The following is a 7,500-nucleotide window of genomic DNA, read 5'->3' on the forward strand; positions in this document are numbered from 1 at the left end:
GGATTTTGGTATCTCTCCTTCCTCCGATGCTGTTTATCTGGTTTCAAGCAACCGCCTTCAACTTTAGTATAATATATATATATATATATATATATATATATATATATATATATATATATATATATATATATATATATATATATATATATCTATATATATATAATATATATATATCTATATATATAATAATATATATATATAATATATATATATATATATATATATATAAATATATATATATATATATATATATATATAATACATATATAGATTTTATTTATTATTTATATTACATGTGTGTTTGTGTGTATATGGAACATCCAAAATATGACATTATCATTTATATACAAAATTCAACATTCTTCAAATATCTTTTATGAGATTATTCTTCCTACAGAAACTTTCAAAAAGTTTAAACTTGTCACACGAAAACCAATAAAATAAAAACTATAAAAATAAATAGCATGACTATTCTCAGTTAAGATCCAAACGCAGTTAATCAGAATGTCAAAATATCATAGAATTTTTGAGACAAGAAATACATGCGACTTAAGTATTTCTTTCAACATGGAAGCACAACATTAATAGCATAGAAATTGGATGATCAGCAAATAATAATAGAGCACCAATGTTACCATATTCCTAAATACTATCATAATATCACAGCTCATTAGAGACCAACAGGTAGCCCGACAGCCGATTCACACCATAAACAGTTTTTGGAGATGCGGGGTATCGATCCCCGTACCTCTCACATGCTAAGCGAGCGCTCTACCATTTGAGCTACATCCCCTGTGAAAATGTTAAACAAGGCCTTTTTTTATATACTCCAATTGTGCCTGTGAAAACAAAAGTCTATAGCAAAGAACAGAAGAATGGACAGTAAGGGAGGAAGAGAATGATGACGATGATGAAAAGAGTGGTTTGTGTCAATGAGGTAAATAACTGGTAGGTAGTAAAAACAAGAAAAATATCCCAAAATAATTATCACTGTTTCAAAATGGAAACCAATAAAATTGCATCCTATACACAGACACTAACAAAACACCCGAATGCACATGGTCAACTGATTGAAACTTTACTCTGAGAAAAGACCTTTGATTGATGAATGATCCCATCAAACCAGATTACAAAATACAAACTTATAAATTATGTATGTATGTATATATTGTGTGCAACATGCATACACACAATAATGTCTATGTCAAGGAGTTGCGTAAGCAACTAGGTTATCAGAACTATAAATGTATTCATGTATGTTTGTGCCCTAGCACTAGCACCCTCTATAAATAAAAATGCACACAATACTGATATAATCTATTATTCTTCAATCTTCTTCCCTAGCTCTAATTGTTGTCAAAAATTGACAGCGCCCAACGTGGGGCTCGAACCCACGACCCCGAGATTAAGAGTCTCGTGCTCTACCGACTGAGCTAGCCGGGCTGAGAAAATATTAGCATTTTTACAATCATCAAACGGGAGTTTTTGTCAACTCTGTACACAAGCAAAACAACTAACTTCTAAAGCAACTACAAAATTAATTAACATTTTTTTTTTACAAAGTATAAAAACAGTCTTCCCTAAATTTCTCAGCTGGGTTTACCGAGCATCAAGCAATAATTTGCATTCATGCAAGTAAAGTGAATACAAGGAAAATCACACACAATGCCAGATATGTAACCACCTTATCAAAAAACTATGCATGCATTCAAATATGTTTGTGTACACTGTAATATTTAGAAGTTGGTTTTTGTTTAAAACAATCATTCGCCGATTGTTCCTCACCGTGGGTGGGTTCGCTCCTTGCCAGGTGGTGCTTATTTTCTATGGGTATAGTTGACGTCTGTCAGTTTTGTTTTCGTTGCATCAGTCAGGTTTGGAATAGCAGCAAGTCAGGTTTTCGACAGCATATTAGTTTGGAGTTTTAGAAACAGCAGGTATTAGTTACCTGTTGCCCTCTGCAGTTTTAGAATGGTCTGTTGGGCACACCATGGCCACCAGTGGAGCAGAATCATTCTTGTTAGGCAGCAGACATGAAGTCACACTGACTCGGTCGTGATCATCTGTGTTTTCGGATCCGTTCTTGTTAAGTCATGAACTGCTTCGATGATTGCATGGTGGATATCTAATGGCATTCATTGTCTCCGACATTAAATTTTTGGTCTCCACATTTCTACAATGATTGTCTGTTGTGTTTGTGTGCTGCACGTGGTTGTACTGGTATTATTTATACTGTTATATTGTTATTATTTTCACTGTTGTATTGGTATTATTTATGCTATATTATTGCTATTATTCATGCTGTTTGGTTATTCTTCATGATCATGTTGTGTGTTACTTTAAGGTTATTTATACTATTACTTTTGTAATGTTTGACGTTGCTTGACCATATTATGTTTATGCTGTCTGTTTTGTTAATGTTTTATGTGATGTACCCAAAGTTTCATTTGGTTTTGCTATATATATTTCATTTATTTAACCGACTCATTTACTATGATTATGTGACATAATTATTTCTACCAAACTTGATTCGCTTGTGAATATGTATATAACATATTGTAATAAATTAGTGCTAAAGTTGTCTTGGTGGTTTTGCTTTACTCCTTCCTCCTTGGTTTGTCACTGCTTCTACCAAGTCCATCCAGTCCCATTCTTTTGTTTTGAGTTTTGGAACCTGTGGAACCGTGGCTGGTTTATTACAAAAAGCACTTACACTTCCTAATCATAGTAATGCACATTATAGTAAGATAACCATTTTCTATAACATTCACTTTATTAATATCCCATCTATGTCAAAACTTCATTCCGCCCAACGTGGGGCTCGAACCCACGACCCCGAGATTAAGTGTCTCGTGTTCTACCGACTGAGCTAGCCAGGCTGAGAAAATACCCACATTTTACTAATCACCAAACAGGAGTTCTTACTAATTCTATATAATGGCAAAGCATCTGACCTATATAAAATATCATTCATTGTAGAACTCTTACAAATTAATACTAAACATTGCCTTCCACAAATTTCTCGCATAAAACATTAATACCCTTATGCAAATAAAGTAAATACATAGACTACAATGCAATACTTTCTTTATTAACTGGCCTAATATGTAACAGGGTTATCAGAAAAACTATAATTGCATTAAAGTATTTCTCGCACTTGCACTTCTAATTCATTGTAATGCACATACTGATATAATCATCTACTATAAAATTTTGTTCATCAGTTTCCCATCAATGTCAAAACTCATACCGCCCAACGTGGGGCTCGAACCCACGACCCCGAGATTAAGTCTCTCGTGCTCTACCGACTGAGCTAGCCGGGCTGAGAAAATACCCACATTTTACTAATCACCAAACAGAGTTCTTCCTAATTCTATATAATGGTGAAGAAACTGACTAGTGCAGTGTCATTACTTTTAGAACTCTTACAAATTAATACTAAAACACTGCTTTCCACAAATATCTCCACTAGGTTTATAGAGCAAAAAGCATTAATTGCCTTTATGCAAATAAAACTAATACAAGGATGCTTTTATGCAATGCAATACTTTCTACATTAAGGACCCATATTGTAACCAGGTTACCAGGAAAACTACAAATGCATTAAAGTGTTTCTGTGCACTCATGCTTGCACTTCCTCTTCATAGTAATTGCACAGAATAGTGATATAACCATCTACCATACAAGGAGTTAAATATTTAACCAGGTTATCAGAACTGTAAATGTATTCATTTATGCTTGGTCTTTGCACAAGGACTCTCTATTAATAGAAATGCACACAATACTTGTATAACCTATTACTATACTCCTTCTTCATTAGTTTCCCATCGTTATCCAAACCAAACAACGGCCAACGTGGGGCTCGAACCCACGACCCCGAGATTAAGTGTCTCGTGCTCTGCGACTGAGCTAGCCGGGCTGAGAAAATACACACATTTTACTATCACCAAATAGGAGTTCTTACTAATTCTATATATAATGGCAAACCATCTGTCCTACATATAGAATGTCATTACTTGTAGAACTCTTACAAATTAATATTCTAATACATTGCCTTCCACAAATTTCTCAACTCAGCATAAAACATTATACCCTTATGCAAATAAAGTGAATACATAGCCTACAATGCTATAATTTCTTTATTAACTGGCCTTAGATGTAACCAGGTTGTCAGAAACACTATAAATGCATTACAGTATATCTCGCACTTGCACTTCTTATTCATAGTAATGGACACTGATATAACCATCTACTATACAATTTCCTTCATCAGTTTCCCATCAATGTCAAAACTTCATACCGCCCAACGTGGGGCTCGAACCCACGACCCCGAGATTAAGAGTCTCGTGCTCTACCGACTGAGCTAGCCGGGCTGAGAAAATACTCACTTTTTACTAATTACCAAACAGGAGTTCTTGCCAATTCTATACAATGCCAAAGCAACTGACCTATAAAAAGCATCATTAATTTTAGAACTCTTACAAATTAATACTAAAACACTGCCTTCCACAAATTTCTCAACTGGGTTTATAGAGCACAAAGCATTATTTGTCTTTATGCAAATAAAGTGAATACAAGAAAGTTTTTATACAAAGCAATAATTCTGTATTAAGGACCCATATAAGTAACCAGGTTACTTTCAAAAAAAAACAAAAAAAAAAAAGCAAATGCGTTATGGAAATTGGCGGGGGGGGGGGGCATTGGGGTGTGTGTGTTCAAGACTTGCAATTCCCATTTAAAAGTAATTGCCAGATTACTGATAGAACCATTTTCTTTATCAGTTTCCCATCTCTGTCAAAACTTCATACCGCCCAACGTGGGGCTCGAACCCACGACCCCGAGATTAAGAGTCTCGTGCTCTACCGACTGAGCTAGCCGGGCTGAGAAAATAAAACACTTTTTACCTATCACCAAACAGATATTGCTACCAGTTCTATAAACAGGGATCACCACTTATTTATAAAGTAAATGGTTTACTCCCTTTTAAATGCTTACAAGTGACTCCTAAAACATTAAGTCCTTTCTCATAATTTATCAAATGAATTTGGGGAGAAAATGAAGGAACTTATACAATGCTAATCTCTCACTATCTTATGAGGCCATATATGTAACTAGTTTACCAGAAAAACTATAACAGCATTGAATTATGTTTGTGCCTCACCCTCGCATTTCCTGTAAATATCAACATATATAATATTGACATAAATATTCATTATAAAATCTTCCTCATTAGTCTCCCATTAGACTTAATTCTACATAGTGGTCCCCTTTGCCAAGCTGAAAAATATTTGTATTACACTGATCAACTAACAGGCATTGTAGGCAATTCTATAGAGGCAGCAAATCAACACAGAAACATTGTCATTTTTCTAATATGAGGTTATCCATTATATGATCTCTAGCATTAAATACTGTAGATATTGGGTATCAGGTTGTTACTTTCAGCACAGCTTGTTAATCTCAATTCTCTAGTGATTAGAAAGATAATTTACATAAAGGATTCCCTGTCCACTTTCCCTGTCTATTTTTATCAGTCTGGAATTTTCCCCTTGTCCATTTTTACCCCTGTCCCACCCTGTGGTAGGGGTGTAAGAATGTAGGTCCTGGGTATTGTAAAAGGCGACTAAAAGGATAGCTGCTGCCTTGCAGTCTTACTTTTTTAGTAAAAGGCTAGGCCCACTGCCAATAACTGAGGAAACTGCTGCCTTGCAGTCTTACTTTTTAGTAAAAGGCTAGGCCCACCACCAATAACTGTAGAAACTGATGCCTTGCAGTTTTACTTTTTAGTAAAAGGCTAGGCCCACCACCAATAGCTGTAGAAAATGATGCCTTGCAGTTTTACTTTTTAGTAAAAGGCTATCCACACCACCAATAACTGAGGAAACTGCTGCCTTACAGGTGGACTTTTTAAGTCAAAGGCGTAAGGAAAGGCACATCAGGCAACCGCCCTTTACTGTAGGGATAACAGTGGGAAAGAAAAAGAAGATTCCCTTACTTATAATAATTTTGTTTATAAATACTGCACATTACTAAACTCCCTTCCATTTTCAACCCAGAATTTCAGGTAAGATTCTCGAAACTACAAAATATCAAGAGGAGTCTTAATATAAAGCAATTGAAGTTCAGAAATTCTTTCTGGTAAAGCAAATGTCTCTAAATAATTACTAGATATTTTTCTTCAACAGGAAAAATTAAACAGTGAACTATACTCGACATACTGAAGTAAGAACCAAGTAAAAGTGGTTCCAAATAAAAAAAAATCAACATTACCTTCATCAACATGATTTTCAATCCTCATTTTTATCAAACAATACAAAAAATCACAAAAAAGAAATTCCAAATCCAGATTACATACAAAATGATAAAAAAGATTAAGAAATGAGTATATAAGACAAGCCGATAAACTACCATCAAAGAGAAAACGAAAAAATCACAATACCAAGGAAAATATTCGGATATATCGTCATATTGTAATAGGAATTAACCCAAGTTAGAAAGGCAAATCCAACCCCACCGATCAAGTGCTGAAACATACACAAACAATAAAAAAAATATAAAGAAAAAATTTGTGCAAGTGCAGCTAAGATCAAACGTGTTGCAATCTGAAATAAGAAGGAAGCACCCTGCATTTATGGATATCTAAAAGGGGGGGGGGGGGGGGGGGGGGGTGTTTGATCCAGTGGTATAGTGTAAGAATACTACCACTGTAGGTCCTGCATGTCGTAAAAGGCGACTAAAAGGGCAGCTGCTGGCTTGCAGTCATACTTTTTAGTAAAAGGCTAGGCCCACTGCCAATAACTGCAGAAACTGCTGCCTTGCAGTCTTAATTTTCAGTAAAAGGCTAAGCCCACTGCCAATAACTGTGGAAACTGCTGCCTTGCAGGTGGAATTTTTAGTCAAAGGCGAGGCCCACCACCAATAACTATGGTTGATGACAGCAAGGGCATACGGTAGTAAAAACCCCTTTGTCAAACAATAAAGTGGAGAAGGCACATCAGGCAACTGACCCTTTAATGTACGGATAACTGTAGGAAAGAAGAGGGAAGGGGGGGAGGGGGCAAAACCACTGCTTATAACACCCAAACCAAGTACAGTCTATCAATTTGTGTTTCTTTTGGTGATGTAAACTCTCACTAGACATGTTTATTTGATAGGTCTAATAATCTTAGATAAAATTCACATAACTTCTGGGTACCTGTTAACATGCGCACTAACACTCACAGGCGCACACATATATATTGTGAATTTAAATTTTGTTGGAACAATCATGCTCCGACAGTTTACTTTGGGATGGTTGTTTCACCCATTAATTATTTTTGCTTTAAGACTAGTTTACATCTGTATCATTTTGCCCTGACTGCTTCAGTCAGTAGGAGACCTCCATAGAGTCAATAAGAGGTCCCCGTCAAGTATGGTTACCTGACAAGTCAGTATAGGAGCAGCTAAAAGTCAGTTTGGACATTCTACTGATAAATCAGTAGTGAATCAGCGATGGGTATT

At 35.5% G+C, this 7,500-nt stretch overlaps 1 long non-coding RNA gene and 7 other non-coding genes across 9 annotated transcripts in view; all 8 read right to left on the reverse strand.

The window, feature by feature from the left end:
- Window positions 1-7,500, reverse strand: part of LOC135209587 (uncharacterized) — a 701,429-nt gene that overhangs the window by 602,659 nt on the left and 91,270 nt on the right. The gene's annotated exons all lie outside the window — the stretch shown is intronic.
- Trnaa-agc (transfer RNA alanine (anticodon AGC)) lies at window positions 721-793 on the reverse strand. Its single transcript has one exon. It is a non-coding gene; the product is annotated as a tRNA-Ala (tRNA).
- On the reverse strand, window positions 1,371-1,443 carry Trnak-cuu (transfer RNA lysine (anticodon CUU)). The gene has a single exon. It is a non-coding gene; the product is annotated as a tRNA-Lys (tRNA).
- Trnak-cuu (transfer RNA lysine (anticodon CUU)) lies at window positions 2,807-2,879 on the reverse strand. Its single transcript has one exon. It is a non-coding gene; the product is annotated as a tRNA-Lys (tRNA).
- Trnak-cuu (transfer RNA lysine (anticodon CUU)) lies at window positions 3,251-3,323 on the reverse strand. Its single transcript has one exon. It is a non-coding gene; the product is annotated as a tRNA-Lys (tRNA).
- Trnak-cuu (transfer RNA lysine (anticodon CUU)) lies at window positions 3,848-3,919 on the reverse strand. The gene has a single exon. It is a non-coding gene; the product is annotated as a tRNA-Lys (tRNA).
- Trnak-cuu (transfer RNA lysine (anticodon CUU)) lies at window positions 4,301-4,373 on the reverse strand. The gene has a single exon. It is a non-coding gene; the product is annotated as a tRNA-Lys (tRNA).
- Trnak-cuu (transfer RNA lysine (anticodon CUU)) lies at window positions 4,809-4,881 on the reverse strand. The gene has a single exon. It is a non-coding gene; the product is annotated as a tRNA-Lys (tRNA).

This window comes from Macrobrachium nipponense, chromosome 11 (assembly GCF_015104395.2).
Source record: "Macrobrachium nipponense isolate FS-2020 chromosome 11, ASM1510439v2, whole genome shotgun sequence".
Lineage (NCBI taxonomy): Eukaryota > Metazoa > Arthropoda > Malacostraca > Decapoda > Palaemonidae > Macrobrachium > Macrobrachium nipponense.